General features: G+C 40.5%; 1 protein-coding gene across 3 annotated transcripts in view; it reads right to left on the reverse strand.

The window, feature by feature from the left end:
* P4ha1 (prolyl 4-hydroxylase subunit alpha 1) overlaps positions 1-8,631 on the reverse strand; it is a 79,439-nt gene extending 70,808 nt beyond the window's left edge. For all 3 annotated transcript variants that reach the window (XR_002821696.1, XM_004623996.2, XM_004623995.2), the window contains exon 1: positions 8,518-8,631. The gene's annotated coding sequence lies outside the window, so the exon portion shown is untranslated. The remainder of the gene's footprint in view (positions 1-8,517) is intronic.
* Between the last annotated feature and the right edge of the window lie 580 nt (positions 8,632-9,211).

Raw genomic sequence — 9,211 nt, forward strand, 5'->3', positions numbered from 1 at the left:
CTTGAACTCACAGTAATTCTCCTGGCTCAGTCTCCCAAAAGCTAGTACGATTTCTGGGTTTTCATGGAAAAGTCAATTATAGCATTAAAGTACTTGTCCATCAAATTATAAGTACTAGATTATAGGCCTGCACCACCACAGTTGGCTATAGGATTCCCTTCTATCTTGTTTTGCTACCTTTAATTCTTTCAGTTTTAGCAGTCATATTACAAACAATATGATACTTTTTCCTAACCAAGCGAATATTCAAAGTTCTTTTCTGAAAATTTAGAAATAAAACTGAGAAAAAAATGGCAGTTACATACTGAATGCCTGAAATACATAAATAAAACAGGAGAAATTGGGGACTAAGTTATATTATATAGGTCAAAGAAGTGTTCAAAGTTTATTGGGAAATATTTAAATGTGAGGCAGATGTACAGAAATGAAGATAAGAAAGAGAAAATATTGAAGACTAATCATATTAATGATCTCAGTTTTCAAGACAACTTCTATCCACATACCACTTAAATAAATTTTCCTGTGTGCTAATAAGGGTTGCGTCTAACCCAGAGTTCTAATGAATGGTTTCTCCCCCCAACCTTATAACCAAAATAATAATAGTAATAACAACAACAATAATAATACTCATGTGTTTTAACTTTTCTACTTTCTATCGCCAGAATATTTAATACTTTTTACTTATTAAAGATTTTTAAAATGCTACCTTTATTTCAAAGACAGAGTTTAAGAATAATACTTAAATTTTAAAGTTTTAAGTTTTCTGATTTTAATCTACTTTTGGGAAAACTTAAATTAGAATCTGGATTCATAGTTAAAGTTAAATAAATTTAATATTTAGTTTTGTTTTCTCATTGTGTTACTGGGGACCAAACTCAGGCCCTTAAAAATGTTAGGCAAGCATTTTACCACTAAGCTACAAACTCAGTCCAAATTCAAAGGCTTAAAATTTCTCTTTCAGCTAACGAAAATCAGATATTCTTTTTAAAAACATCAAGTATTCTTATAGCAGAAACATTCTACAAGTAACTGTATGCTAAAGAGGAAGATGTGAGAAAGAAGTTAATCTTAAACTGGTGCCATTCTTCACTGATTTTTGAGAGCAAGAGTGTGTGCAGTCTTTTTGAGACAGGGTTTCACTACGCAGAATCAGGCTGGCCTTGAGCTCACTTTGTAGCACAGGCTGGCCTGGAACTCACAGCAATCCTCCAGCTTTAGCTTCCCAAGTGCTGGGATTACAGGTGTGTACTACCATGCCCAGCAATATTTGAAACTACATAGTATCTTTCAACTATTTCAATACTTAGTTAAAATATATATACATTTTCTAATGTAGAAAAAAGGCAAGATTCTTATTCCCAGGATACAGAACCTAAAAAACTTATAAGTGATATTAAAAGCCCTCTAAAATAGTAAGATTCATTAATAATGTCAATCTTTATTTGGCTGTCCCTCCATAAGGGAAAAAAATAAAATAAATAAGAAAAGAGATGTTAAAATATGAGCCCAAGTATGACTAATAAGGATTTTTTTTTTTCCTCCGAATGCCTTCAGGGCAGGTTTGGCTGGCTGGAGTGTTGTGGGGATTGAACTCCAGCAACCTGAGGCTGACAGCTTTGTGGAAGCTGCCACTTAGAGAACTGAGCTAGGGTCAGGCCCCCAAGTATGACTAATAGCAAATAATTTTAAAAGCACTACTGTAGACAGAAGTACCTAATACCTGCCACACAGAAAACAATTTTAAAATATTTTATTATAATAAAATATTATGAGGATGTGGGGCAAGAACTTAAGAATAATTGGATTTTGGAGTGTTTCTCTTTTTTTTTGAGACTGGTTTGTACTACGTATCCCCAGCTGATCTCAAAGTCACAGCAATCCTCCTACCTCAGCCTCCAGAGTCCTGTGGGATTACAGGTATACATCACCACGCCAAGCAAGAAACTGCCAGGTAAAATATGAATCTACATAAATCTGAAACTATCTCATGTAACCTTTGAATAGAATAAAATCTCATCTGAGGTTTTTTTTTTCTTTGTATTTTTTATGAGTTTTAAATAATGGAGGCAGGAATTTGTTGGAACAATGGGGCAAAATCAAAGGTCAGCATAGCAAGTAATCCTTTGAGGTCCTAAATTGAACAAGTAAGTTTTAGAAACACTACAATAAACTCTGATCATTTTTTGAAGAAACTGAATATATAAATTCAGTTAATACAGTATAAGATTAGAGTGTAAGAGAAGTCTTGCATGTATTTAAAACCAGTTCATCTTTACCACTTTAAATACACTTGGGAAGCAGGTGCTTGTGCCACTGAGCTATCTCCTTGGCCTTCACTTCATATACTTAGGAGGCTGAGCCAGGAAGATCATTGCTAGTTTGAGAAAGCCTGGGCTATAAAATGAGCTCAAAGCCAGCCTGAACTGTATAGCAGTGAGACCCCTCTCAAAAAGATAAATAAGTTAAAATAAAAATAAATGTATGTAATTGTTTATAATGGTTGATACATCATATCAACTTGAGAATTGAGAAGGTTAGGGCTAGCCAAATAGCTCAGTGGTTTAAAGCGCCTGCAAGCAGGCACAGGGGCCAGGGGCTCAATCTCCGGGCCTGCCCAGCTGGCCCTGCGCCCAGGGCACACTGGGCATGGTGATGTGCACCTATCATCTTGAAAGGCTGTAAACAGTCAGATCACTATGAGTCCAATCTAGTAGTGAAACCCTGAACACCTGTAGACCCTTCCCTAAAATACAAAACAAAACAAAACAAAAAAAGAATTGAGAAGGTTAGCAGCTTAACTAAGTGACTCAGCAGGGGGTCAGAGTCCTCACTTTATAAACATCCCCATCCTGTTTAAGAGGGCACAGAGCTGGTGTGAGTGCTACACCTGCACTAGGGGTGGTAGCTGCTTACAACTTAATGGAGGAAAAGAGGTTTGCTTTCCCTCTCGTTCTCATTTTTGCCATCTTCTGCTGCCTTGTACTGTTGGCCCTGTGCCACCCTGCCTTGGAGCCATCTGATTATGGACTGAAACCTCTAAAAACTATGAGCTAAATAAACCTGTCTTTCCTTAATTTTGGATGTTGGCTATTTTGTCCCAGCAAAGACAGAAAGATAGCCAACACTCTGGCCTCCATTCTGCAAGTTATTTTAAAACAAGAAGTCACTCTTTCAGCACAATGTTCAATGCATACAACAGATCCATGGTAAATGTTTAAATGATCCCAATACAGAATCAAAGAGAACATCTTCAGGATAATTTTCTAAAACTAAATACTAGTCCAGTCTTTGTATATATATTTTTCTTCTTAACTGAAATAATTCTTAAAATTTTCAAGAAACGGTTTTCATGGTTAGAAAACTTGAGAAACTATTGGGCAATAGAGCGAGGGACTGAAGTGAATAGTCTTATACATTTAGAACAAAAAAATGGCTTAAATTAGACATCTTAAATTAAGTGATTAAAACTTTACAAGTTTCTGTTTCTGTTACTCCCCAAAAGCCTTATAAAAGCATTTTCTTCCAAAAATTTTAACAAGATGTTTATAGTGTCCACTTCTGCCTTTGTTGTAGACACGCATAATAGAATTCAGGAGTTCCCCCTTATCCTCAGATTCACTTCCCATGATTTCAGTTACCCATGGTCAACTGGTCGAAAAACACTTCCTCAATGCAATAAAGAATTAAAAGAAAGGGCTGGCCAGATAGCTCAGTGGATTAAAACATCAAATCTTCTGCTTAGGCAGATACAGGGGCCAGGGGTTCAATCCTGGGCTCCTGTCTATAATCTCAGCACCTGGGAAAACAGGAAGGATCACTACAAGTCCTATCTGTGTAGTGAGACCCTGAAGACCCTGTACTAAATACATAAACAAAAACAAATTAGAATTTTGAACAAAAGTGTAGTGCACTGGCAATTCAGATATGCAAAAAAATCGCTTCTCGGCCTTTTGGCTAAGATCAAGTGCAGATATGCAAAAAAGTCATAAAGTGCTTCTTTTCAGTGAAAAACTGAAGTTTAATAAGATATGAATAGAGAGAAAAAGGGGTTATATTCAGTAAACTTTATTAGCATTATTGATTATTCTATTTTTATTGTTGTTAATCTCTTACTGTGCCCAATTTATAAATTAAAATTCACCTTCAGTGTGTATGTATAGGAAAAATCATAGTGTGTGTGGGATCCAGTACTATCTGAAGTTTCAGGCACCCACTGGAGTCTCAGAATGGGTAAAGGGAAAGACTGCTATATATTGCTTTTCTCTTGACACTTCATACAACATTCAATGCTTTTTTTCTTCTATGATTTGTAATTGTTGATTTAGTTCTTGGGTCTTACATTCCAAGTCTAAAGTAATTCTGATTCTTATCATGGAAACATCTAGCAAAATTTCTTTCATATCCTACATAACATTTGTCATGATCCTTTTGATTCTTCCATAGTCTACTGGGCACATCATAGATATTTAAATTTAGTAGAATTACTAAGCTAATTACTACTAACTGGGAACCTACTTTATTTCAATTCTAAATATTGAAAACATTTCTAATACAGTGGTAAACATGCTACTAAACTAATTTTTTTCAGCCAGGTGTGGTGGCTCATGCCTGTAATCCACACACTCAGAAGGCTGAGGCAGGCAGATTGCCATGAGTTTGAGGCCAGCTTGGACTACATAGTGAGTTCAAACCCAGTGTGAACCATACAGCAAGATCCTGTCTCAAACAAAAATTATTTTTTTTCAAAATCAGTATAGATGATGAGGCTAACATGAAATGGGAATCAGAAAACAGAGAGGGGTCTGGGGAGATAGCTTGGCAGTCTAAGTGCCTGCCTGGCACACGGAAGGAAAGACCCAGATTCTACCCCCAGTATTGCATGCCCTGCCAGCCCCGGAACCAGGTGTGATGGCACACACTTGTAATCCCAAGATGCTGGGGAGTGTGAGACAAGAGGATCAATATGCGTCTAAGCTGTGTAGCAAGACTCTATACCAAATAAATAAAAGATTTTTTAAAATTAAATAAAGAAAAAGAAAACAAAAACATAACCTGAGTCTAAGATCTGATTTTACCACTTACTATATTCTAAGGCAAATTATTTTACTTTTCTGAGCCTTGGTTTCTTTATTTGTAAAATGAGAATGATATAAAGGTACTTCACAGAGCTATCTTAAGATTCAAATAGGAGCCAGCCAAATACCTCAGCAGACTAAAGCAAAATGCAGCAGATCCCTGGTGTGCAGTACCAGGCCTGTCCCCAGAGGCAAACTGAGACAGTGATTGAGACTGGGCATGGTGGCATGCGCTTGTGATCCCAGTGGTTGGGAGGCTGAAAAACAGGAAGGATCACTACAAATCCAATCTGTGTAGTGGGACCCTGTAGACCCTGTACTAAAGATACATTTTAAAAAGTAGTGTTCTCTATTCATTATTTATGATGCAGAAATAGCTCAAATGTCCACTAAAAGAGAGACTGACAATATTAACCTGATATAATCTTACTATTGGGACAGATTTTTAAACCACCAAAACACAGACACACTTCTAGGAAACACTAAGCAGCAAGTCCAAGACAGTCCTCATTCTCTGATGATGACTATGAAAGAAGTAGTATCTTTAGTCAACATACTGTCATACTAATCATCTAAAGGAAGAGTAGGAAAAAGAATGCTTTTTATTGTATCAAGTTCAAAAGCTGCTGGAGTAGTCTAAATAAAAATCCTTTGAATATCTTAAGTTTTTATTCAGCTATATTCACATGGTTTGAGGGAAACTTATGACAGTAACTTCAATTTATACAAGTAAATTTCATTTCGTAGAAACACAAAGCTTTAACTGGTTTCTCTTGTATATATACCCACTTTACTTGTCATGTACTCATATACTTATACACATTCCTCCCCATTATGTTTTTTTTTTTTCTGTTTCTCACTGCAAGAGCAATAAAGTTTAATACTAACGGTTATTGGGGGGGCAGAGGTACCAGGAATCAAACTCACAACCTCACTCTTGGAGGCAGGTGCTGTGCCACTGAGCTATATCCTCAGCCCCTATACATTTTATATTGTTAACCTTCACATCTATTCTACTTTCAGAGTGAAAACCAAAGATACATTACAGTGTGGGGTAAGGCCACACAATTGTACTTTCACTGACTAGACAATTTAGCAAGTTAATGATTTTAACCATCTATTAACTTTTGTTAAAAATCTTTTTAGCAAAAGTTTATAGGGTCATCCATATATTTAAATCTAGTCAATTTTACATACCCAGCTCAAATTTCAGGAATATTAAAGAAATTTTACTTCAAGATACCTAGATATCCTTGAACAGTTGCTTCCTATTTTGTTTTTTAGAGGCTACAATATAGTTCATAGGTGGGCTGTGGGGGAGGAAATGCTAAAACTCCATGTAGATGTATATATTTGCATTTTTCTGACATAAATCCATGTTTGCCTGTAGACTGTCAAAGAATTTCATAATCTCAAAGAAGGTTAATCTAATAGAATTAAGTATGTCCCAGTTGATAATTAATCACTAAATAAAATAAGACATTCCTCCCACAGAAATGAAGATTAATAAATTTTATGGCAATCACAACTCTTGCTGAATCTCTGAACTAAAAACAGGAGTCTGAACTTAAAAGATGTATACAACTCATTCCATATTAATAAAAAAGGTTAGCATCCCTATCAAGATCCATCTACAACATGGACTACACAGGTGATACAAAGATTTCTTTTTTAATAGTAATTTGCACTATATTTTTTGCAATAATTAAAATTTGTACAAAATTTTCATACCAACTAAGTTACCAAGTCACAAGATAGCCAGTGTAATTATCCCCTTATCAAAATCCTGACATTCAATACTTCAAAATTTAAAAAAAAACTTTTTCAAGGCCAATGGAAATAGCATTACTCATCTAAAAGAGAAAAAGAAGTCCTTTTCTTAGTTTTTGTAAACTCTAAGAAGCATTTGTCATTAGCTATCAAAAACACTGGCAGGACTCAGTAAGGCATAATGCTCCAAAACCAAAATTGACATAAGTTTTACAAGTGATAAAATCTATGCTTCCCAGGGAAAGAAAAACATAAAAATTTGCAGTTCGTATTTAGGATCCTGAAAATAACACTTCAAAAGCTCAAAGCTAAAGTCGGAAAATAAGTATTCATATTCCAAATCAAAGCAAAAATATATTCAAGTTTGTTCATATTCCACTTCTTTACTATTTCCTGCTTTAGGTATCTATTTTCTCCACAGAAACCTGCCCCCTCAAAAAATCCCCCTTAAAGTGATTTTAAAATTAACTTCCAATGGTGTTATACAGACGGAACTTCATTTTTGAAAAAGACTAGTCCCATTCATAAACTACGTCTCAACCTACAAGCGGAATGTGTTTCTTTCCAGAACTTTAAAAAAAAGTACCAAAGTAGATGAAAGAACCCTGCTGCCACGTCTCTCCCCCTCCCCCACTCACGTAGTGGCTACTCCATCCCTCCCGAGGGCATTCCTAGGGTAAGTCCAAGAGCCACAGCTCTCTGAGAAACAGTTAAGTCGGTATTGGCAAGCCTTTCAGATCTACTCCTAATAGGGGACCTAGTTGCTTTTCATCCCTTTCTTAAGACAGTTCAAAGTTCCAGGGGTCTTCTCCACTTTGTGCAGAACACAGACGCAGAGTCCAAAATCTGAATTTCTGTTCCCTAGGCTGGATTATTCAGGAGAAATAAATTCATACTTAGCGTACCAGACATCCTTCTCCCCTTTGAAACATTAAGATTGCGGGAACAGTCATCTAATCCACCTCAAAATGCTCACTAAACTGTGGAACGTGTTCGACCAGATTTCGAACTCTTGCGAATTCGAGGTGGGGGCGCTTTTATGCCTTTAAAGAGTCCTGAGGATGAAGAGGGAAGGAAGAAGCCAGCTTCCTCCGCGGGGTTATGTGACAGCAACTTCCCCAGCTCCAGCGGCAGGGAACTCCGCGCCCCAGGCTACGTTTAGCTGCGCCAAGCGCAACAGATGAGTTCAGCCGCGACTCTGCTCGCGTCCCCGACCCGAGGACGTTCCCATCCTGCAGAACGCCGGGAGCCCCCGCGCCGGCCCCAAGCGCTCAAATCTGCTCTCCGGGGCCGCATGCGAACCATCTGCGGCAGCGGTGGCCCCAGCCCACGCCCCGCCCTCGCGTTCCCCTCGCTCCTCAGGGACAGCCAGGTACTCAGACCCCCAGGGCGATTTCCCGGGAAGGAACCTTCAAGAAAGTCCTGGTGCTGGGGCGGGGACAGAGGCTGCGGCAGCCCTGACAGCGGAGGCGGGAGGCGGGAGGCGGGAGGCAGCGGGTGGGAAGCGGGGCGCGGAGAAGGGCGGCCGGGCCTCCGGGGCGGCGGGGACGGGGACGCGGCGCGAGCTCCAGGGACGAGGACGCGAGGCAGCGCGGAGCCCCGGCCCAGCCGTCCCGGCCCCACGACGAGGAGATACGGCGGCCGCGGCTGGGAGATTGGGAGAGCGTCTCACCTGCGGAGCGGGACTGGAGGGCGGCTCGCGCTGGGCTTCCCCTCGCCTTCTCCCTGGCGGGTTACTCGCTCCCTGCCCTCAGCCCTCTGGCGGCGCAACTGGGCAGCAGAGGGAGCCCGTTAGCCCTTTTATAACCTCTAGGCCGCGACTGCGGCGCGGAGGAGGCGGCGACCACCGCGGCTCAGCTACGTGAGCTCGCTCACACCCGCGCCGCCGCTACTGCGCAGGCGCCCAGCCCGCCTCGCGCTCACACCCACACGCGGGCCTGGAGTCGAGGCCCGGAGCGGCGGGCTGGGGTTGCGCTGCTCGCTGCTCGGCGGGGCCGGGCTGCTCGGGAGCGCGGGCGGGGCCGGGATGGACCGGGCCTGCGCAGTGCTCGCGCCCCGTTGCCGGGGTTACCAGCGTTTCTTGCTCCGGTTCTACGTAGCGCCTGAATTTCGGGTTGAACTTCGAGTCTAAGTAAGCCACGAAGCCACCGGCAAAGGAGGAACATGGGCGCATAGCAAGTAGAGCAGAGAGGAACCTAAAGTGGAAAATAATACAGTGCGTGCAGTCTTGGTACGTCAGCTGTTTAGGCTCTAAAGGCTTTTTACTTTGCAGACCTCGCCCACCTCCCACATTTCCACATCATTTTGTAGGAATCTTGCTCTGTCTCCGTCTTTAAACTTTATCAGCAGATAGCAGACAGAGGTCC

Source organism: Octodon degus, unplaced genomic scaffold (assembly GCF_000260255.1).
Source record: "Octodon degus isolate 3935 unplaced genomic scaffold, OctDeg1.0 scaffold00005, whole genome shotgun sequence".
Classification (NCBI taxonomy): Eukaryota; Metazoa; Chordata; class Mammalia; order Rodentia; family Octodontidae; genus Octodon; species Octodon degus.